Here is a 25,176-nt window from a genome sequence, read left to right as displayed (position 1 = left end):
ATTGTCGAGGAATGCGGCTTCCAGGTCCTCCCAACAGCTGATTGATCCTGTTGGCAAGCTGTTAAGCCAATGCCGAGCTGGTCCTTTAAGCTTGAGTGGGAGGTATTTGATGGCGTATAAATCATCGCCGCGGGCCACGTGGATATGAAGGAGATAATCCTCGATCCATATCGCAGGATCTGTTGTGCCATCATATGATTCTATGTTTACGGGTTTGAAACCCTCGGGGATTTGATGATCCATTATTTCGTCTGTAAAGCAGAGTGGGTGTGCGGCGCCTCTGTACTTGGCTATATCATGACGTAGCTCCAATGAGCTTTGTGTACTGTGTTCGGCCCTGCCAAATTTGTGGCTGGCGTGACGGTTGCCGTCTCGAGCCGTGGGGCGCCCACGCGATCCGTAGATCGATCTTGTTTGCCTTGCCTTGTCCTCCAACATATCTCGTAAGTCCGGCGCATAGTCCCATGCCTTGGTATGAGGTGCGGCTTGAGTGGAGGGCCGAGAGGCCTCTCTGTCGCGGCCACGAGGTGGCCAGTCGGCCGCATCAAGTGCTTCCTCCTCTAATTGGGGTAGCAACCTGCGCTTTGGGTAGCTCTTGGAGGGGCGTTCGAGTTTATGCTCTTCAGCCGCAAGGACTTCAGTCCATCTGTCAACTAGCAAATCTTGATCAGCTCTAAGCTGTTGCTGTTTTTTCTTGAGGCTTCTTGCCGTGGCCATAGGCCTGCGTTGAAAACGCTCTTGCTCGACGGGATCCTCTGGCACGACGAATTCGTCGTCGTCGAAGCTTGCCTCGTCTTCGGAGGGAGGCATATAATTATCGTCCTCGACCTCTTTGTCTGCCGCTCTCTCATGAGGGCTGGTTTCTCCATCCTCCTGTGCTAAATCTTGCTGGAGGGGGTTTTCTTCGGCGCTTTCCGGAGTATTATTATCTCCCGTGCTGAAATCACCGTGTTTGTTTTGGCGGGATTTTGAGCGGCGCCGCTGACGTCGGCGCTTAGGCTGTTTCTTGGAGGGGTCATCCTCCGTTATTCCATCGCCATCTCCCTCTTTTGGGGTGTCCACCATGTATATGTCATATGACGAGGTGGCTTTCCAGGGCCTAGTAGGCGATGGTTCTTCATCATCTCCTTCATCGGCGTCCATACCGTCGATGTCTTCGGAGTCGAAGTCGAGCATGTCGGTTAAGTCATCGATAGTGGCTACAAAGTGGGTGGTGGGTGGTCTTTGAATTTCTTCATCGTCCGAATCCCAACCTTGCTGACCGTAGTCCGGCCAGGGCTCTCCTGATAAAGAGAGAGACTTCAGTGTCTTCAGAATATCGCCAAAAGGCGAGTGCTGAAAGATGTCCGCAGCAGTGAACTCCATGATCGGCGCCCAATCGGATTCGATTGGCACGGGCGCGGAGTGTTCGGAGTACGGCTCCTTGGAGTCACGAGTCTCGCAGAGTACGGGGCTAGTGTTCGGCTCAATCGCCGCTGGGATCGCAGCCTGTAACACCCTCGATGCGGCTATATCTCCCACGTGTCGAAGCACGACTTAGAGGCATAACCGCATTGAAAGCAATGTCGCAAGTGAGGTAATCTTCACACAACCTATGTAATACATAAGGGAAAAGATACATAGTTGGCTTACAATCGCCACTTCACACAATTACATGAATAAAGCATTACATCATCCAAATACAATCAGGGCCCGACTACGGAGCCAAAATAAAAGAAGAACCCCAAATGCGACACGGTCCCCGATCGACCCCAACTGGGCTCCACTACTGATCAACTAGAATGAAACAACACAAAGGGCAAGATCTTCATCGAGCTCCTCCTGAGCTTGGTTGCGTCATCTGCACGGTTCAACGGCACCTGCAAGCTGGTTTTGGAAGTATCTGTGAGCCACAGGGACTCAGCAATCTCGCACCCTCGCGATCAAGACTATTTAAGCTTATGGGTAAGGTAAGGTAATATGTGGAGCTGCAGCAAGCGACTAGCATATATGGTGGCTAACATACGCAAAAGAGAGCGAGAAGAGAAGGCAAAGCACGGTCGATGAAAGTATGATCAAGAAGTGATCCTAGAAGAACCTACGTCAAGCATAACTCCAACACCGTGTTCACTTCCCGGACTCCGCCGGAAAGAGACCATCACGGTTACACACGTGGTTGATGTATTTTAATTAAGGTCAACTTCAGGTTTTCTACAACTGGACGTTAACAAATTCCCATCTGCCCATAACCGCGGGCACGGCTTTCGAAAGTTCAAATCCCTGCAGGGGTGTCCCAACTTAGCCCATCACAAGCTCTCACAGTCAATGAAGGATATTCCTTGTAGCGGGAAGACCCGATCAGGCTCGGAATCCCGGTTACAAGACATCCTCGACAATGGTAAAACAAGTCCAGCAACACCGCCCGAATGTGCCGACAAATCCCGATAGGAGCTGCACATATCTTGTTCTCAGGGCACACTCAGATGAGCAGTCCGTACAACTAAAACCAGCCCTCGAGTTTCCCCGAGGTGGCGCTGCAAGGGGCTCTAGTTTGGACCAACACTCAGAGAAGCACTGGCCCGGGGGGGGGGGTTAAAAGATGACCCTTGAGTCTGCAGAACCCAAGGGAAAATAAAAGGCTAGGTGGCAAATGGTAAAACCAAGGTTGGACATTGCTGGAGGATTTTTATTCAAGGCGAACTGTCAAGGGGTTCCCATAATAGCCCAACCGCGTAAGGAACGCAAAATCCGGGAACATAACACCGATATGACGAAAACTAGGGCGGCAAGAGTGGAACAAAACACCAGGCATAAGGCCGAGCCTTCCACCCCTTACCAGGTATATAGATGCATTAATTAAATAAGAGATATTGTGATATCCCAACAAGTAAACATGTTCCAACAAGGAACAACATCTCCATGTTCCAACAAGGAACAAACTTCAATCTTCACCTGCAACTAACAACGCTATAAGAGGGGCTGAGCAAAGCGGTAACATAGCCAAACAACGGTTTGCTAGGACAAGGTGGGTTAGAGGCTTGGTTCAAAAATATAGGAGGCATGATAAGCAAGTGGTAGGAATCGTAGCATAGGCATAGCAAAAGAGCGAGCAACTAGGCAAGCAAAGATAGAAGTGATTTCGAGGGTATGATCATCTTGCCTGAAATCCCGCAAGGAAGAAGAACGAGTCCATGAAAAAGATAAACAGACGTAGACGAACGGGTCCTCATAAACGCGACGATATCGGAACCAAACCGAAGAAGCAAACACCGGAAAGAAACACACAACATAGTAAACAACCAACACATGAACATGGTATGATATGCGGGATGCGGTATGCGATGCATATGCATGATATGCAAATGAATGATTGAACCTGGCCTCAACTTGGAAATCAAAGAGTGCCACTAGAAAGGTGAGGTGATTTCGGTTGAAATCGATATAAAGATCGCCGGAATCGGATGCACGGTTTGGAAATGGCAAGCAAAACAAATATGGCATCGGTCTGCGATAATCAGCAAGTAGCCATCTAAATGCATCAAGATAATTATGCTACAACACTCAAACATGGCAAAAAAAATACATGGCAGAGATCCACTCAAGATGCTTAACAAAAGATGAACACTGAGCTACGGCTAATTCATCCACTAACAGGTTCAAACAAGCATGGCAAAAGTGCAATTGGTAAACAAGTTTCAGACTTGGTGAAATTAACACAAGTCTGGAATTTCAGATCAAGTAGCACACTTTGGAGCATGAAAACTATACGCTACAGGAACTTAACATGGCAAAGCAAGGCATGAAATGAAGCTACTCAAATCACTTAACAAAAGTCCCTTAGTGACCTTGAGCCAAAAGGGATCAGAAAATACAATTGCAAGCATGTGAACATGGCAAAAACATAATCAGATCTTAGACTTAGAGAAAAACTGGAGCATGCAAATCTATTAACAGGTAGGCATGTTTACGAGCTCGATGCACTCATTACAGAGCAAGGCATGAAAACCTAAGCATAAACCCATCAAGAATACACATTATATAAGCTAGACATGGCAAGAACAACAACATAGCATGCACGGATCAACTACAACATCCTCGGCAAAATCGCTAATAAGTAGACAATCTACCCAGATTCACGAAATAGCAAAAGTAGAGCTCGATTGACTCAAGCTAGGGTGCTCCATAATTACAAACAAAGACATGGAAGGATAGAGCACCACAAGATTAACAATTCATCCTTACTGATCATCCTCAAAAGAGGCACGGATCACTAGGAAACAATATGAACATATGGCATATTGATAAAAATAGATCAAGGACTTGCTGGAATTGCTAAGTCCCTGAAATCAGCATTAACGAATGCACCACTTTGCAAGCTTATGCTAGTCACCACACATGTCACAAAAATACATGGATAGCACCTCTGTAAAGATGGCAAAGCATATAACAAAACACATGTAGAGCTCATGAGCATATCATGCACACATTAATCATGGCAAAAATGACAAATAGCTATTTGGTGCAGCAGATCTGACAATTAGCTCAAATAGCTCTCTTCCAACAGCATTTCGGACATCAAGATGAGCTCAAATGAAAATGATGCAATGAGATGAAATGATGTACTCTCTGACACGAACATTTTGATACGCTACATGCTCAAATCGGAGTTACGGATGATGAATTATGATACGATGAACATGGGCAATAGAAACTGGCAATAGAAACAGATCTAGGGTTTTGATCCGGTCGCACGCAGATCGAGGCAGGGCCGGGCCTTCACCGGAGTTGAGGCAGGAGCGGCACGGGGAGGCGCGGGGAGGCCGATGCGGTGGACGGCGGCCGGAGTCGGTGCCGGAGTTGAGGCCGGACTGCGGCGGCGGGCGCGGAGGAGGTCGCCGGCGCCGGGGCTTGTGACGGCGAGGCGGTGGTCCGACGAGCGGCGTCGCGGTGGCGGTGGACGGAGCTGCTGCTCCGCGGCGGAGCGGCAATGAGGCGGCCGGGCGGCGCGCCCCGGCGGGAGGCGCGTGCCTCGGGAGGCCGCGGGCAGGCGTGCGGTCGCGCTCGGGCCGGGCGGGCCGGCCTTGGGCCCGCAGGGCCGCGGCGGCGCAGGCGAGGAGAGAGAAGGCGGCGGAGACAGGTGGCGAAGCGGGATTGGATAGCGGCGGCGGCGGGGTGATGTGGCGACATCGGATAGGGCGGAGCGAGGTGGCGGCGGCGGCTGGACATGTCCGGCCGGTGGGAGAAGTGTCCGGCGGCGTGAAGGAAGTGGATCTAGGGTTTCGTCTGCGCGAGAATTTCAGAGGGGAGCACATATATATAGGTAGAGGGAGCTAGGAGAGTCTAAATGAGGTGCGGTTTTCGGCCACGCGATCGTGATCGAACGCTCTAGATGATGGAGAGGGTTTATGTGGGTTTTGGGACAAATTGGAAGGGTGTTGGGCTGCAACACACACGAGGCCTTTTCGGTCCCTCGGTTAACCGTTGGAGTATCAAACGAAGTCCAAATGGTACGAAACTTGATAGGCGGTCTACCGGTAGTAAACCAAGGCCGCATGACAAGTCTCGGTCCAATCCGAAAATGTTTGACACCCGCACATGAAAAGAGGTAGAAAGGGACACCGGATGACATAGGAGCGCCGGATTGCAAAACGGACAACGGGGAAAATGCTCGGATGCATGAGACGAACATGTATGCAAATGAAATGCACATCATGACATGATATGCAATGCATGACACGCAAGCAATAACAACACAACAACAACGAATAATTGGAGGACACCTGGCACATCGGTCTCGGGGCGTTACACAGCCCCCGAGGCGGCGTCCAACCGCCCATCCTCGATCGGCGCAGTTGGCTCCGAATTAAGGATCGAAGCCGATGCGGGTGCGGCCTCTAGGGCACTGTTCGGCGGCAGAGCTAGATCATGCTCGCCGGGACAGTGCGGCGCGCTCGGCAGTGGCTCGAATCCGTCGAAGATCAAGTCCCCGCGGATGTCAGCCGTGTAGTCTAAACTTCCGAATCTGACCTGACGGCCAGGGGCGTAGCCTTCGATCTGCTCCAGATGGCCAAGTGAATTGGCCCGCAGTGCGAAGCCACCGAAGACGAAGATCTGTCCGGGGAGGAATGTCTCACCCTGGACTGCATCGTTGTTGAAGATCGTAGGAGCCATCGAGCCTGACGGCGACGACACAGAGGAACTCTCAATGAAAGCACCAATGTCGGTGTCAAAACCGGCGGATCTCGGGTAGGGGGTCCCGAACTGTGCGTCTAGGCCGGATGGTAACAGGAGGTAAGGGACACGAAGTTTTACGCAGGTTCGGGCCCTCTCGATGGAGGTAAAACCCTACGTCCTGCTTGATTAATATTGATGATATGGGTAGTATAAGAGTAGATCTACCACGAGATCAGAGAGGCTAAACCCTAGAAGCTAGCCTATGGTATGATTGTTGATGTGTATGTTGTCCTACGGATTAAAACTCTCCGGTTTATATAGACACCGGCTAGGGTTAGGGTTATATAGAGTCGGTTACAATGGTAGGAGATCTGTATATCCGTATCGCCAAGCTTGCCTTCCACGCCAAGAAAAGTCCCTTCCGAACACGGAACGAAGTCTTCAATCTTGTATTTTCATAGTCCAGGAGTCCGGCTGAAGGTATAGTCCGGCTATCCGAACACCTCCTAATCCAGGACTCCCTCACCCAACCCCTGAAAATCAGGGGAGGAGAAGATTAAACAAGCAGGTTATGTAAGTCTTCGTAGCGATTTTACGTAGATGTAGGATTATTGATGCCAATGTGTGCACCTGGAATGCTCGTAGTCACACACTCACAGCACGAGCCACCCTAGGTCCCTACGTGGTGAGCCTCGTTCGCTAGTAAATTTCTTTACTTAATAAGTAATGCACAATATTAAACCAAACTTGGTTTATTTTGAGTGAACAGGCTTTCTGCCATCATCATTAGTTTTTTTAGGATCAATGTCGCCGCTTTATTACTTAAATGTAACTAGGAATTTTGTCCAAAATAGTCGCCAGAATGCAATCTGATGGTACAGAAAACTAAACCTTACAAAGATCATCGCCTAAACCTACTTTAGCTAACTTGTCTGCGGTGATTAGCGCATGCATGTGCGCTTGACCCCAACGGAGCGGTCCATGCATATGTGCAGTTTCATCATGATATGGTTGGCAGATCATTGGATGGTAGCCGTGCGTTTGCTATTTCACATCCGAAATGATCACGGATTAACCTCGTAGGGTCTCTCCCCTTCGTAAGATTGCAAAGAGCTATGGGTATCATGAAGAAAAAAACAGTTTTGCTAAATCTTAGTCGACACTATACTCGTAAGATCTTACATTGATATCTGTGTAAAAGATTTGTTTTCTCTTTCTTATATGTTACTTCCTCCGTCTCAAAAGAAGTGTCTCAAATTTATACTAATTCTAGTACAAAGTTGTATTAAGGTTGAGACATTTATTTTAGGACAGAAGAAGTATATGACATGACTGAGACTTCTTTAAGTATGTAATCCTCCAGCAACTTGGTTGTCTGTGTTTGGACTTAGCTGGTACAACAACGAAGATGAGACTTTCTTTCTTCAAATGGCAAGCAAAAAACTCGAAAGATTTCAGTTCTTAAAATCAGACTGACTTGTACAGAAAGGCTTGTAAAATAACAGAATTGAATTCAAGAGAACAGGAGAGGAAGAGGTGGCGTCTGTGCCTGGGTAGGTTGCTTGTTGTGCGATGAAACCGGTAGCTAGCAGCTAGGAGTAGAGTGGAGGCAGTTGGTGCAAAAGGAGCGGCCGGACGCAGCGCCGTAGTACGTACACCTGTGTCCGATGAGTCCGTCAACCCCTCGCTGTCCTAGGAAACCATTCCTTTTCCCGTGAGCGAGTCATGGTGGTGACTTGCAAGCGAGAAAAGAGGCGAAGGAAGCGAGCCCATGACTGACTGATGGGCCTTTTGGGGTGACCAGCTAGGGAAGGGGAGGGAGTGAGAAAGGAAGGAACCGAGTCGTGTGTGTCGTGCATGCACGGTTGACACCTTGATGGATGGATTCGGTCTTGGAAAAGGAAGCAAGCAACAGCAGCTGCTGCCATACAGCTACGGTAGCACCCAACGTCCCACCCCACTCTGTTGTAGAGAGCTGGGTGAACTGAACTCAGATGGGGAGTGGCGTGCGTGAGCTCCCAAGACCTCTCTCTGCTATACTAGTTGGGAGGTGACCGCGCCGGTGATCTCACAAGATCTCTCTCGGTCGATCGGCGGCCTCGAGTAGCGTGCCACCGCATGCACGTATACTGGACTAGTTTAGCATCATCACCACGGCATCATTAGCTTATAGACACCGGTTGACTGGCTGATTATCTATGTCTATGTGGTGGTTCACTTGGACGCTAGCACACACAAGTGCGGAGGCGCTTAATTTCAATCTGCGTGTCTGGCGGAAAGATAGTGCATGACAGCTGAATTAGCCTAACTCAGTGCTTGCGTGCTTACGGCGATGGCAAGTTGACAAACTTTGAGAAAAGCTTCTGTGTGCAAGAGAAACTTAATTGGTCCGGCACACCATCTCCTCTGACCAAGCAAACCATGATAGACACTCCGGTTAACTATACGAGTGAGACTCGCGAGGAACCCTACTGAAACCAATGGGTTGCCATCTCCATTTCTCCACGCATCCAAAGATTCCAAGTTAAGCTGGAGCAGCCATGTGCCTGCCTCCATCGTTCATTCAATTGTACCTTCACCTCACCCACCATATGTGTCGAGAGTTGTGTGTGCTCCAAGCTGACACTCCCTACAAGGAACCGGATCTTCTCCTTTCCGTCGGTCGGTACGAGAAGCACGCGCGCGCCGGTGTCGATCGTCCTGGTCGCCGGTTGCGTCCGGGCACGGAAGCGATCGGGCGGTCAGGATCACATGCCAAACTGATCAGCCGCGCGCACTGCAGTAGTGCACGCCAACGCCGTAGCCGGAGCTTCCCCGCCGAGCCTGACACCGTTGCGTTGCGAGCTGAGACAGTGCGTCTGCAAGCAAGAGAGGAGGATCAAATCGCTTCGGGCTCATTTGGTAGTCAAGCGAGAATCACCCAGGGCAGCAAATCCCCAAAGGGAATTTTAACCAGCACGTGGGGATCCCCTTCTCTCCTTGGGGGAGACCAGTCGTGGTAGTTTGGCAGCAAGGAAAGCGGGAGGGGGAGAGCTAGGGATCGATACTACAGCAGGTGGGTGTGCTCCAGGAGAAGGTGGAGGTGGTCGCTCGATAGAGGAAGGAAAAGCAGAGGCGGAGGCGGACGATCGCGAGAGAGCCAGGGATCTCCTTCCCGATGCGGCGACGCGTGGATTATCTTTCCGTGGAAGTGGCGTGGATGAGGACAGTTTACCCCGTCTGGAGGACGTCCAAATGCACAGATGATCTTGCCCGGGCCTAAGTGGACCCGTGGGTTCCATGCCCTGGTTTTAGGCAGGGATCCCGGAGGAATCCGCTGCAACCAAATTAGCCGTGTGCGTGAACGGACGGATGCCGGGCGGTGATTGATGAGCCTGCCGCGCGGACACTCGTGAAAAGACGGGCTCCCTCAGTCGTCCCTGTCTTGAATTGCTGGCAACCTCGACCCGACCCGGCTGTGCTCGCTGCCGCCGTCAGGCTAGGCTGTAGTACTATCTGCGTCCCATTTAGATACCGCTTTGACTCAACTGCTGGCTCCGTCCCACGATACCGACGGCCCCGGCCGGTTGCTATCTATGAACAGTACAATTTCATGTACCTTGCCTTCGATAGTTCCGTTGTCTGAACATTGAGCGGAGACACAGGTGGCAGATAGTAGTACCATCTTGGTTCAGTGTTGGACGGCACACAGTTTCACTCCGGTCAAATTCGTTCTCTCATCAACATCAGGAAGAAAACCGTTGGTTCATGCATGTATGTATGGTCCTTGTTGTTGTGGTACAGTTAGGCCAAGGCCAACTCCAGCACACGACTCCAAACGGACGTCCGATTTGACCTGTTAGAGCAACTTCAACGGGCCAACCCAAACGGAGAGCTCTTTTGTCCGTTTTTTTTTCGTTTGGGTCAGCCCGGCGGACACAAACGTCCGCTTTTTTTTGGGTCGATGCAAGCGCCCAACGCTGGCCCGACCCATTTCGTCGGCGCGCTAAAAAGAAGTTTTGCAAGCATTTTAAAAATAAATAAATGCATTTAATTAAACATAAAAGCCGGCCACGAAGGCCGGCGAAAGTCCACATTACATTAATTAACATAAAAAACTAAAAATTGAACGATGCGCTGCTCTAGGCGTCCTTGTCGGCGGCAGCGTCTGCGTTGGGGCCGGTGAGGTCGATCAGCGTCGGCGCAGGGCCGGCCCAGGGGAACGCCGTGTTCCAGAGGGCGATGTCGAGCTGCGCCGCCGCTGCCTGGGCCTGGCGCGCCTCCTCTTCGGCCTTGTGCTCGAGCATCTCCAGGCGCTCGCCCTCCCGGCGCTCCTTGGCCAGCCGAACGCGGCGCTAGTGGTCGAGGTAGGCCGCCTCCTGCTTCTCCGTCGCTCCAAGCCAGACCGGTGGAGCGCTGACCCACTTGCGCTCTACTCCGGTCCAGGAGTAGCGCTCGAGGTAGACCGGCTCCTCCGGCTCGGCTTTGGGCGGGGACGACGGGGTCACCGGCGGCACGACGCAGTTGCCCGCCGTGGAAAGGGCCATGGCAGCCTCGAAAGCCGCCTCATCCGCCTCCCTCCACCGCTCCTCCGCCTCGCTCTCCTTAATGGCCGCCTGGTAGGCGGCCTCGGCCTCCTGGTCCTCGTCGCGGACGACGAGCGCGGGCGGCGGCAGGCGGCGGTCGACGCCATGTCGCCTCGCCTCCTCGTGCTCGAAGGCGAGCCATTGAGCCCAGTTGGGCGAGTCGATGGCGTCGTGCGGTACGGCGCGCTGCTTCGGCGTTAGCAATGCCCGCCGGCGCAGCACCTCCTCCACATGGGCCCTCGCCGTCCGCGGCGGCGCCGGCACTGGGATCCTCTCCGGATCCAAATGCGAGTCATGAGACAGCGTCAAGTCGGGGTACGGCAGAGGCATGCGGTGGTGCCAGTGCCACTCGGCCTGGTGCAACGGCACATTGATGCGCAGCCTCTGCCGGGGAGCGAGTGGAGGGAGTGGGAATGGCGGGCGGGGGCCTTGCCCTTTCGGCTGCTGCCAATGCCGGAGAAGAAGTCCATGCTGGCGGTGGCTAGGGTTGTCGCCGCCGTGGGGCAAGGGTGGCCAGATGGGGACGGGGGGCGATTGGCAGTGGATGAGGACGGCCCCGCCGCACGCCCGACTTAAAAAAGGACGATCGCCGTCGCTGACGCGTGGGCCCAAGGTGGGTGGTCGTCATAAATTATGTTGACCGTCGAGGTTGGACGGCCGCCAGGAGGGGACGCGGCGGACGGCGAGGAGACGCGCGGTGCGTCCGCTACGCGTCCGCGCCGACGCATCATACGTCTCCAATGTATCTATAATTTTTGATTGCTCCATGCTATATTATCTACTGTTTTGGACATTATTGGGCTTTATTATCCACTTTTATATTATTTTTGGGGCTAACCTATTAACCGGAGGCCCAGCCCAGAATTGCTGTTTTTTGCCTGTTTAAGGGTTTCGAAAAAAGGAATATCAAACGGAGTCCAAACGGAATGAAACCTTCAGGACCGTGATTTTCTCATCAAATACAACTCAGGAGACTTGGATCCTACGTCAAGACACGTAACAGGAGGCCACGAGGTAGGGGGCCGCGCCTACCCCCCAGGCGCGCCCTCCACCCTAGTGGGCCCCCTGTTGCTCCACCGACGTACTTCTTCCTCCTATATATACCCACGTACCCCAAACGATCAGATACGGAGCCAAAACCCTAATTTCACCGCCGTAACTTTCTGTATCCACAAGATCCCATCTTGGGGCCTGTTCCGGAGCTCCGCCGGAGGGGGCATCAATCACGGAGGGCTTCTACATCAACACCATAGCCCTTCCGATGAAGTGTGAGTAGTTTACCTCATACCTACGGGTCCATATTTAGTAGCTAGATGGCTTCTTCTCTCTTTTTAGATTTCAATACAATGTTCTCCCCCTCTCTTGTGGAGATCTATTCGATGTAATCTTCTTTTTGCGGTGTGTTTGTTGTGACCAATGAATTGTGGGTTTATGATCAAGTCTATCTATGAGTAATATTTGAATCTTCTCTAAATTGTTTTATGTATGATTGGTTATCTTTGCAAGTCTCTTCGAATTATCAGTTTGGTTTGGCCTACTAGATTGATCTTTCTTGCAATGGGAGAAGTGCTTAGCTTTGGGTTCAATCTTGCGGTGTCCTTTCCCGGTGACAGTAAGGGCAGCAAGGCACGTATTGTATTGTTGCCATCAAGGATAACAAGATGGGGTTTTCTTCATATTGCATGAGTCTATCCCTCTACATCATGTCATTTTGCTTAAGGTGTTACTCTGTTTTTAACTTAATACTCTAGATGCATGCTGGATAGCGGTCGATGAGTGGAGTAATAATAGTAGATGCAGGCAGGAGTCGGTCTACTTGTCTCGGACGTGATGCCTATATACATGATCATACCTAGATATTCTCATAACTATGCTCAATTCTGTCAATTGCTCAATAGTAATTTGTTCACCCACCGTAGAATACTTATGCTCTCGAGAGAAGCCACTAGTGAAATCTATTGCCCTCGGGTCTATCTTTATCATATCAATCTCCTACTACTTAGTTATTTACTTTGCTATTTACTTTGACTTTATTTTACTTTGCATCTTTATCATAAAAATACCAAAAATATTATCTTTATCATATCTATCAGATCTCACTCTCGTAAGTAGCCCTATAGGGATTGACAACCCCTATTTGCGTTGGTTGCGAGGATTTATTTGTTTTGTGCAGGTACAAGGGATTCGCGCGTAGCCTCCTACTGGATTGATACCTTGGTTCTCAAAAACCGAGGGAAATACTTACGCTACTTTGCTGCATCATCCCTTCCTCTTTGAGAAAATCCAACGCAGTGCTAAAAGAGGTAGCAAGAAGGATTTCTGGCGCCGTTGCCAGGGAGGTCTACGCAAAAGTCAACATACCAAGTACCCATCACATACCTTATCTCCCGCATTACATTATTTGCCATTTGCCTCTCGTTTTCCTCTCCCCCCACTTCACCCTTGCCGTTTTATTTGCTCTCTCTCTCTCTCTCTATCCTCCCTCTCTATTTGCCTCTTTTCGTCTGCTTGCTTTTTGTTTGCTTGTGTGCTAGTTTGCTTGATTGTCACGATGGCTCAAGATAATACTAAATTGTGTGACTTCACCAATACCAACAACAATGATTTTATTAGCACTCCGATTGCTCCTCTTCCCGATGCTGAATCTTGTGAAATTAATGCTGCTTTGCTGAATCTTATCATGAAAGATCCGTTCTCCGGCCTTCCTAGTGAAAATGCCGCTACTCATCTAAATAGCTTTGCTGATTTGTGTGACATGCAAAAGAAGAAAGATGTGGATAATGATATTGTTAAATCAAAGCTATTTCCTTTTTCGCTTAGAGATCATGCTAAAGCCTGGTTTCGTCTTTGCCTAAAAATAGTATTGATTCATGGAACAAGTGCAAAGATTTTTTTATCTCTAAGTATTTTCCTCCTGCTAAGATCATCTCTCTTAGAAACGATATTATGAATTTTAAGCAACTTGATCATGAACATGTTGCACAAGCTTGGGAGAGAATGAAATTAATGATACGTAATTTCCATACTCATGGTTTAAATTTATGGATGATTATACAAAAAAATTATGCCGGATTGAATTTTGCTTCTAGAAATTTTTTAAATTCGGCCGCGGGAGGCACTTTTATGGAAATCACTTTAGGAGAAGCTACTAAACTCCTAGATAATATTATGGTTAATTATTCTCAATGGCATACTGAAAGATCTACTAATAAAAAGGTGCATGTGATAGAAGAAATTAATGTTTTGAGTGGAAAGATGGATGAACTTATGAAATTATTTGCTAATGAGAGTGTTTCTTCTGATCCTAATGATATGCCCTTGTCTACTTTGATTGAGAATAATAATGAATCTATGGATGTGAACTTTGTTGGTAGGAACAATTTTGGTAACAACGTGCATAAAGGAAATTTCAATCCTAGGCCTTATCCTAGTAATCCCTCTAATAATTATGGTAATTCCTACAACAATTTTTATGGAAATTATAATAAGATGCCCTCTGATTTTGATTCTAATATTAAAGAATTTATTACTTCGCAAAAGAATTTTAATGCTATGATTGAAGAAAAACTGCTTAAGATTGATGATTTGGCTAGGAACGTTGATAGAATTGCTCTTGATGTTGATTCTTTGAAACTTAGATCTATTCCACCTAAGCATGATATCAATGAGTCTCTCAAATTCATGAGAATTTCCATTGATGAGTGCAAGGAAAGAACCGCTAGGATGCGTGCTAAGAAAGATGCCTTTATAAAAGTGTGTTCTTCTAGTTCCTATGAAAATAATGATGAAGATCAAAAGTTATTGATGTGTCCCCTATAAAATCTTTGTTTTGCAATATGAATCTTGATAATAATGAGACTGAATATGATCCACCTTTACCAAGAAGGCGTTCCAAGAATTCGGAATCTTTTGATCTTGATGCTAAATTTGATAAAAGTGGGATTGAAGAAATTAAAACCCTAGATGTTGCTAAACCCACTATTATGGATTTCAAGGAATTTAACTATGAAAATTGCTCTGTGATTGATTGTATTTCCTTGTTGCAATCCGTGCTAAATTCTCCTCACGCTTATAGTCAAAATAAAGCGTTTACTAAACATATCGTTGATGCCTTGGTGCAATCTTATGAAGAAAAACTTGAATTGAAAGTTTCTATCCCTAGAAAACTTTATGATGAGTGGGAACCAACTATTAAAATTAAAATTAAAGATCATGAATGCTATGCTTTATGTGATTTCGGTGCTAGTGTTTCCACGATTCCAAAGACCTTGTGTGATTTGTAACGTTTCCGTGATTTTGATGATTGCTCTCTAAACTTGCACCTTGCGGATTCCACTATTAAGAAACCTATGGGAAGAATTAATGATGTTCTTATTGTTGCAAATAGGAATTATGTGCCTGTAGATTTTATTGTTCTTGACATAGATTGCAATCCTTCATGTCCTATTATTTTTGGTAGACCTTTCCTTAGAAGGATTGGTGCAATTATTGATATGAAGGAAGGACATATTAGATTCCAATTTCCATTAAGGAAAGGCATGGAACACTTTCCTAGAAAGAAAATTAAATTACCTTATGAATCTATTATGAGAGTCACTTATGGATTGCCTACCAAAGATGGCAATACCTAGATCTATTATTGCTTGTTATGCCTAGCTAGGGGCGTTAAACGATAGCGCTTGTTGGGAGGCAACCCAATTTTATTTTTATTCCTTGCTTTTTGCTCCTGTTTAGTAATAAATAAATTATTTAGCCTCTGTTTTGGTTGTATTTTTTGTGTTTAATTAGTGTTTGTGCCAAGTAGAACCGTTGGGAAAACTTGGGGAAAGTCTTGTTGAACTTGCTGTAAAAAACAGAAACTTTAGCGCTCATGATAACTGCTGTCATTTTTATTTGGAAAGTGCTATTTAGTTAATTATTTTTACAGATGATTAATAGATAAATTCCTCACGTCCAGCAATTTACTTTAGAATTTTTGGGGTTCCAGATCTTGCGCTAGCTACAGATTACTACAGACTGTTCTGCTTTTGACAAATTCTGTTTTTCGTGTGTTGTTTGCTTATTTTGATGAATCTATGGCTAGTAAAATAGTTTATAAACAATATAGAAGTTGGAATACAGTAGATATAACACCCATATAAATAAAGAATGAGTTCATTACAGTACCTTAAAGTGGTCTTTTGTTTTCTTTCGCTAACGGAGTTCACGAGATTTTCTACTTTAAGTTTTGTGTTGTGAAGTTTTCAAGTTTTGGATAAAGATTTGATGGATTATGGAACAAGGAGTGGCAAGAGCCTAAACTTGGGGATGCCCATGGCACCCCAAGACAATCTAAGGATACCTAAAAGCCAAAGCTTGGGGATGCCCCGGAAGGCATCCCCTCTTTCGTCTACTTCTATCGGTAACTTTACTTGGAGCTATATTTTTATTCTCCACATGATATGTGTTTTGCTTGGAGCATCTTATATTATTTGAGTCTTTTCTTGTTAGTTTACCACAATCATCCTTGCTGTACACACCTTTTGAGAGAGCCATACATGATTTAGAATTTGTTAGAATACTCTATGTGCTTCGCTTATATCTTTTGAGTTATATAATTTTGCTCTAGTGCTTCACTTATATCTTTTAGAGCACGGTGGTGGATTTGTTTTATAGAAACTATTGATCTCTCATTCTTCACTTAGATTATTTTGAGAGTCTTAATAGCATGGTAATTTGCTTAAAATTCTAATATGCTTGGTATGCAAGATTAATAATAAAACTTTCTTATGAGTGTGTTGAATACTAAGAGAAGTTTGATGCTTGATGATTGTTTTGAGACATGGAGATAATAATATCAAAGTCGTGCTAGTTGAGTAGTCATGAAATTGAGAAATACTTGTGTTGAGGTTTGCAAGTCCCGTAGCATGCACGTATGGCAAACGTTATGCAACAAATTTGAAACATGAGGTGTTATTTGATTGTCTTCCTTATGAGTGGCGGTCGGGGACGAGCGATGGTCTTTTCCTACCAATCTATCCCCCTAGGAGCATGCGCGTAGTACTGAGGTTTTTGATGACTTGTAGATTTTTGCAATAAGTATGTGAGTTCTTTATGACTAATGTTGAGTCCATGGATTATACGCACTCTCACCCTTCCATCCTTGCTAGCCTCTTAGATACCGTGCATTGCCCTTTCTCACATTGAGTGTTGGCGTAAACTTCGCCGGTGCATCCAAACCCCGTGATATGATACGCTCTTTCACACATAAACCTCCTTATATCTTCCTCAAAACAGCCACCATACCTACCTATTATGGCATTTTCATAGCCATTCTGAGATATATTGCCATGCAACTTTCCATCATTCCGTTCATCATGACACATTCATCATTGTCATATTGCTTAGCATGGTCATGTAGTTGACATAGTATTTGTGGCAAAGCCACCATTCATAATTCTTTCATACATGTCACTCTTGGTCCATTGCATATCCCGGTACACCGCCGGAGGCATTCATATAGAGTCATCTTTGTTCTAGTATCGAGTTGTAATCATTGAATTGTAAATAAATATAAGTGTGATCATCATCATTTTCTAGAGCATTGTCCCAAGTGAGGAATACAAAAAAGAAGAGAAAAGGCCATAAAAAAAGAAAAGGCCCCAAAAAAAGAGAGAAAAAGAGAGAAGGGACAATGTTACTATCCTTTGCCACACTTGTGCTTCAAAGTAGCACCATGATCTTCATAGTAGAGAGTCTCTCATGTTATCACTTTCATATACTAGTGGGAATTTTTCATTATAGAACTTGGCTTGTATATTCCAACAATGGGCCTCCTCAAGTGCCCTAGGTCTTCGTGAGCAAGCAAGTTGGATGCACACCCACTAGTTTCTTTTGTTGAGCTTTCATACATTTATAGCTCTAGTGCATCCGTTGCATGGCAATCCCTACTCCTTGCATTAACATCAATTGGTGGGCATCTCCATAGCCCATTGATTAGCCTCGTTGATGTGAGACTTCCTCCTTTTTGTCTTCTCCACATAACCCCCCTCATTATATTCTATTTCACCTATAGTGCTATGTCCATGGCTCGCGCCCATATATTGCGTGAAAGTTTATAGGTTTGAGATTGATAAAGTATGAAACAATTGTTTGGCTTGTCATCGGGGTTGTGCATGATGATAGCATTCTTGTGTGACGAAAATGAAACATGACTAAACCATATGATTTTATAGGGATGAACTTTCTTTGACCATGTTATTTTGAGAAGACATAATTGCTTAGTTAGTATGCTTGAAGTATTATCATTTTTATGTCAATATGAACTTTTGTCTTGAATCTTTTGGATCTGAATATTCATACCACAATTAAGAAGAATTACATTAAAATTATGCCAAGTAGCACTTCGCATCAAAAATTCTGTTTTTATCATTTACCTACTCGAGGACAAGCAGGAATTAAGCTTGGGGATGCTTGATACGTCTCCAACGTATCTATAATTTTTGATTGCTCCATGCTACATTATCTACTGTTTTGGACATTATTGGACTTTATTATCCACTTTTATATTATTTTTGGGACTAACCTATTAACCGGAGTCCCAGCCCAGAATTGCTGTTTTTTTGCCTGTTTTAGGGTTTCGAAGAAAAGGAATATCAAACGGAGTCCAAACGGAATGAAACCTTCGGGAACATGATTTTCTCATCAAATACAACTCAGGAAACTTGGACCCTATGTCAAGACACGTAACAGGAGGCCACGAGGTAGGGGGCGCGCCTACCCCCCAAGCGCGCCCTCCACCCTCGTGGGCCCCTTGTTGCTCCACCGACGTACTTCTTCCTCCTATATATACCCACGTACCCCCAAACGATCAGATACGGAGCCAAAACCCTAATTTCACCGCCATAACTTTCTGTATCCACAAGATCCCATCTTGGGGCCTGTTCCGGAGCTCTGCCGGAGGGGGCATCGATCACGGAGGGCTTCTACATCAACACCATAGCCCTTCCGATGAAGTGTGAGTAGTTTACCTCAGACCTACGGGTCCATAGTTAGTAGCTAGATGGCTTCTTATCTCTTTTTAGATCTCAATACAATGTTCTCCCCCTCTCTTTTGGAGATCTATTCGATATAATCTTCTTTTTGCGGTGTGTTTGTTGAGACCGATGAACTGTGGGTTTATGATCAAGTCTATCTATGAGTAATATTTGAATCTTCTCTAAATTCTTTTATGTATGATTGGTTATCTTTGCAAGTCTCTTCGAATTATCAGTTTGGTTTGGCCTACTAGATTGATCTTTCTTGCAATGGGAGAAGTGCTTAGCTTTGGGTTCAATCTTGCGGTGTCCTTTCCCGGTGACAGTAAGGGCAGCAAGGCACGTATTGTATTGTTGCCATTAAGGATAACAAGATGGGGTTTTCTTCATATTGCATGAGTCTATCCCTCTACATCATGTCATCTTACTTAAGGCGTTACTCTGTTTTTAACTTAATACTCTAGATGCATGCTGGATAGCGGTCGATGAGTGTAGTAATAGTAGTAGATGCATGCAGGAGTCGGTCTATTTGTCTCGGACGTGATGCCTATATACATGATCATACCTAGATATTCTCATAACTATGCTCAATTCTGTCAATTGCTCAACAGTAATTTGTTCACCCATCGTAGAATACTTATGTTCTCGAGAGAAGCCACTAGTGAAACCTATTGCCCCCGTGTCTATCTTTATCATATCAATCTCCTACTACTTAATTATTTAGTTTGCTATTTACTTTGACTTTATTTTACTTTGCATCTTTATCATAAAAATATTATATTTATCATATTTATTAGATCTCACTCTCGTAAGTAGCTCTATAGGGATTGACAACTCCTATTTGCGTTGGTTGCGAGGATTTATTTGTTTTGTGCAGGTACGAGGGACTCGCGCGTAGCCTCCTACTGGATTGATATCTTGGTTGTCAAAAATTGAGGGAAATACTTACGTTACTTTGTTGCATCATCTCTTCCTCTTCAGGGAAAACCAAGGCAGTGCTAAAAGAGGTAGCAATGCATTCCAGGCGCAATTTTGGGCCGAAAATGGAACGGCGCGGACGCCGGGCAGACACGATTTAAGTTTGGGTCGACGCGTTGGGCCGCCACTTTTGTCCGCGCCGACCCAAACGGACGCGGACGGACGAAATGGGTCGCCCCATTGGAGTGGCTCTTATCGTCCGTTTGGGGCGGCAATGGGTTCACCCATGTCCGCTTCGGGCCGTTGGGTTGTCGGTGCGCCCAACATGCGGCCGCACCCCAAATCATGTTCAGGGTGGATGTGATTTAAAAAAACACAAAAACTATCACGGCCACAAAACGGCCCAGTTCCATGGTCCAAATAGACATAATTAACAGAAAAAAGAAAAAAAAACCGCCGCCTGCGCGCTCCTGCCGTGCCCGTCGATGTCGTGGCCGTCGCCATCATCAATGGCCGCCGTTGTCGTCGTCATCGCTGACGAGGTTGACGTAGTCCGGCGGCGTTCAGAGGTGGGACGGCGGTTTCTATGCGTGAGCGACCCTCCTCCATTCTAGTCTACCTTGAGTAGGACCATATGGATCTTATGTTTGTGGCGAAAGATAAGTGGTTCTGTCAAAACCGACAAAGTTTCTATGCGTGAGCGATTCTTGATAAATGCTGATTGATATGTGTCAATGTGAGTAAGTGGATGCGTGTTGTTAGAGATAATGTTTGTTCCTCTTCTTTGAAACGATTTTCATGAATCTCTGAATGATACTAATTGGCCTGAAATCCTCGACGGTGTTGGCATCTTTTTTCTTTGGGAGGATAGTGATGGATACCCGGGTTAGTCTACAAACATAAAAGGCCATTACTTCGGTGAGGACGCATTTATGTTACCGGGTGGCGCCGCTCCGGCATGCCTTCCAAGGAACCAGGTCCGTCTATTTAACCCAGAGGACGCATCCCAACCCTAGCTCGCCGCATTTCTTCCCCTTTCTCCCCTCCTCCACCGCCACTTCCAATCCGTCCGCCGCTAGCATGCCAAGGCACCAGATCACCACTTACACCATGCTAACACCGAAGCATCGGCTATAGCAACTGGAAGAGATCTGGGCCAGGCGCGGCGCTCAGTTCGCAGCCGGCCTGCCTCCGGATTCGCCGCAAATGAAAGAGGAAGAGGAGGATGAGGAGCCGGAGGAGGGAGCGACCATGGAGCAGGAGGAGCAGCAGTAGCAAGCCATCCTCGAATCCATCCAATCGAAGGCGAGATGAGGCCAACCGCCGCTTCATCTTCTTGGAGGCCGCGGAGCTTGATGAGATCTTCGCCAACACGGACTCCAACAAGGAACTGGATGTGCGCCTGGACGCCAATGACCACAAGGCCAGCGGCTCCGGCACGAAATTCATCAACATCTTGGACTATGAGGACAGAGGACGTAGATCTTGGTGTTGCAGGGTTTTGTATGGAAATGCTATTCAAAATTTAGCAACTACGATTGTTGGAGGTGTAATTTGGAGTATGACCGGTCACCCTCTGCGGGCATCCGCCGACGTTTAGCAACCCATAGCTATCTGTGGTCATAGATGCTCTAAAGCTGCCTCCATTTAACCATCCTCGCCGGCCAAGTATACTGACCGGGCAATTGCTGTGTTTCACTGATTCTGTTCCGCCAAATGCACTGTTTGCACCTGAAATGCTCGTAGTCGCACCACCAGACGCCCTAGCTAGCTACGTGATGAGCCTCGCTCACTTATTCGTTCATCAATTAATGTACAAACACAACTAAACTAAACCTAGTTATTTTTGAGCCAGATATGAGCTGCACATGCTCGTGAGCTAAAATATTACCCACTCCAATCCAAAATAAGTGTCGGAACTTTGAACTATAACTAGTTCAAAGTTGCGACACGGAAAATGCATGGATGAACCCAGTTACATATGGACCCATTTTGAAAAACATATTTTAAAATGCTAAAAAATTCTGAAAAAAAAGTGCGTGCGGATGTCTCTATATTTTATGTATGTGCAGAAAGTTTCACAGAAAATAATTTTTTTATGGCCTGTGCAAAAAAGACAAAACATTGTATCACGGAACGCTATTTAGAAGTACTGAAATCTATCTTTTTTTGCGGAGACAAAATAAAGAGACTTTTTTTCACAAAAAAATTGTGTCGCTGACATACTTTCGCGAACATGTATGCACACAAATTAGTTTTTATTTTTTTAACATTACAAAACGCGTTTAAAGTATATTTTTGAAAAGCGGGTTCACATGTACCTGTGTTCAGGACGTGCCGACTCTTTGCGACACTTGGTAAGAAAGTAGATCGGCGTTCTGCGTTCATCATTGGTTCATTGACTCGTGATCAGCACATGCGCGTGTGACCCCAACAGAGAGGTCCATGCAGTTTCATGATGTGGTTTTGCCGATCATTGGACGGTACTTGTGCTTTCGCGACCGCACATCCGAAATGATCACACTCGTAAACCTCGTGGGGCCCCTCTGCTTCGCGAGATTACAGGGCTCCCATGACCCGAGCAAGTAACAAATTCTCCGGGGTCCGTAGTGGGAGCGTGCGTGGTGTTGCTTGTAGTGCGATGAAACCGAGTGGTGTTAGTTGCTGCAAGGACCGGTCGAAGGCAGTGCCGTACGTACGTGTGTATGTCAACCCCACCCCTCGCTGTCCTAAAAACATTATCCCATTTCCTATGGTGATGACCTGCAAGCGAGAAGAGAGGGGAGGGAACGAGTCGAGCCCATGCATGCCTGATGGACTTTTTGGGTCGACCGTGCAGTGCATGACATGCGTAGCGTAGCCTTGCTTGGCCAGCCAGGGAAGGAAAGGGACCGTGTCGTGTCGTGTCTCGTGTCTGTCGTGCAGTGCATGGTTGACACTTTGATGGATGGATTTGGTCTTGGAAAAAGAAGCAAGCAACCTCTACATCACACTCCCGACTGTTGTAGCGAGAGATGCTGCAAGGGTAACTGGAATCCGTTCTCCTCTTTTCTTCCTCGGATAACTGAGCTCAAATTCAGTGACGTGTGTGAGGCCAACTCCACCGCACAACCCATTATGTCCGGGTGCATCCGTTTGAGGTAAAACGGATAAATCAGACGGCCCAGCGTGCGGGCTTAAACGGACTTTTATCCGTTTTCTATCCGCTTTCGACCCATCCCGGCCCAAATTTGCGCCGCTTTTGGGATGAAACGGACAACACGCGGACGGACGGACCGTGTGCGCGTGTCCTCCCCTGGCCCGCTCGTCGGTGGCACATGGACGCCTTTTTCTATCCGCCCCTCCCTCCTTTCGGCCGCACCCCCTCCACTCTTGTCCACTCTTCCTCTCACCGCCGCCGTCGCTGCCATTGCAGCTGTGCAGCTCGGACGCACGCTCGCCCAACCCCTTTCCCTCGGCGCCCCCGAGCTACCCAACCACGGCCACCTGATTTACGCACCCGGCGGCCGGATTTGGGGCGGATCGGGTCGGTCTTAAACTCGCCCGGCTGTGGGAGGCCGCTCCGCGCCATGGACTGGCCGGGCACCGGGCCGGAAGGCCCTGGCAAGGCCGCAAGGCCGCATGCAGGTAGTGGCTCCTCCTCTAGCCGCTCGGATCTACACCGCCGGTGGTCCGCCGGCAAATACACGAATGGCTTTCGGCCGGGCTCGGTGCTGGCCCAAAAGCTCGTCGGCGCACCGTTGCCACTCATTAGCGACCACTGCCCAAAGAAGTTCGTGCGCCGCGTGTCTACAACGCCGAAACATTCCGGATGGGTGTTCATCATGTGCTTAAACGATGGGGTATATGCTCTTTTTAGCTTCGGTTGTGCTCTTGGATTTGACTAGTTGTGCTAACTTAACATTTTATTGTGTAGCATGGATGCAAGTTTTGGTATTGGGAAGAATAGTACATCAATATATTGATAAGACGCAATTTAGTACATGTTCGTGCACTTTTAACTAGTATAGAGGCTAGAGATGAGACTAATGCACTTGTTGCTAGAATAGAGGCTAGACATGAGACTAGATGCGAAGAAGCAACCTCTACTTCTTTAGACTCGAAGAAGAAAGAAGCACGCAAGATCGAGGCTCCTCCGCGGATCAACAATGAATGCATCGAGAAGACACTAATCCAACTTATAGGAGCAGTTACGGAAGTTGGATATCTTCTAAAATGTATTCTTGTGGTTCTTGTTTTTTTGTCTTGCTTTTCTAGTCAAAATTTGAAGATATATTCCCATGTACCAAAAATGAATAATGAAAAAAAAAGTTATGGTCTTGCAAAAAAAATGTGTGTGAACAGAATGTGGCCGGGATGCGTCCACACATTAGGCGGATGGCCACCGCATCCAAAAACTGTCCGGACACGACTTTATTATCTTACCCAAATGGATATAATTTGAACAAAACGAACATTTGTTTGAGGTCGTGCGGTGGAGTTGGCCTGAGCTCCCAAGATGTCTCTCTCAGGCTGGGAGGTGCTGATCTCACACGAAACCATGTCAACCAACTTTCCTCCCTGACCTTTCGCTCGACCGGCGGCTTCGAGTAGCGTGCCACCACATGCACGTATATACTCCACTGATTTAGCATCATCACCACGGCATCATTAGTTTAGACGCCGACTGATTGGCTAATTATGTGTGTGTATGGTTCACTTGGACACTGGCACACACAAGTGCGGAGGCGCTTAATTTAAGCGTGCGTGTCGGGCTGAAAGATACTCGGATTAGGTAACATGCAATGACAGCTGAATTAGCCTACGCTGGTGCTTCCGTGCTTACGGTTTGACTTGACATGACAAACGTTAACAAAATCTTATTTTGTGTGTAAAAGAAGCTTAATTGGTCCGGCACACTCTCTTCTCTGACCGAACAAACCGATGGAACCGATGGGTTGAGACTGACAGGGAACTCTACTAAAACCGATGGGTTGGCATCTCCAGCTCTCCATGCATCCAACGATTCCAAGTTAAGCCGCGGCAGAGGCATGCCGGCCCATGTGCCTTCCTCCACCGATCATTCAATTGTACCTTCACGGCTCCTCCTCACCCACCCCTACGCTAGTTTCCGGCGTCAGTAATTTTCCACTGCCGCAGCTAACCTAACCTAGTTCGTCAATCAATTCAGTACCAGATCCGTACTCTACGTGTTGAAGATTGTGTGTGCTCCAAGCTGACACTCCCCTACAAGCCACCTCGGGCTCCACACCGGATCTTCTCCTTTCCGCCCGTCGCTACGGGAAGCGGGCAGGTAGGCACGCGCCGGTGTCGTCTTGGTCGCCGGTTGCGTCCGGGAATGGGGGCGATCCGGCGGTTAGAGCAACTTTAACGGGATGATCCATTTCGTCCGCCCGCGTCCGTTTGAATCGTCGCAAACAAAGGTTGCAGTCCAACGTGTCGATTTAAACGGACGCGCGCCCGTTTTTTGTCTGCGGGTGATCCATTTCAGGCCTAATTTTGAGCTGGATTTGCGTCGGCGCGGA

This window comes from Triticum urartu, chromosome 3, assembly GCF_003073215.2.
Source record: "Triticum urartu cultivar G1812 chromosome 3, Tu2.1, whole genome shotgun sequence".
NCBI lineage: Eukaryota > Viridiplantae > Streptophyta > Magnoliopsida > Poales > Poaceae > Triticum > Triticum urartu.
The sequence above is the reverse complement of the archived record's forward strand: the minus strand, read 5'-3'. Positions refer to the sequence as shown.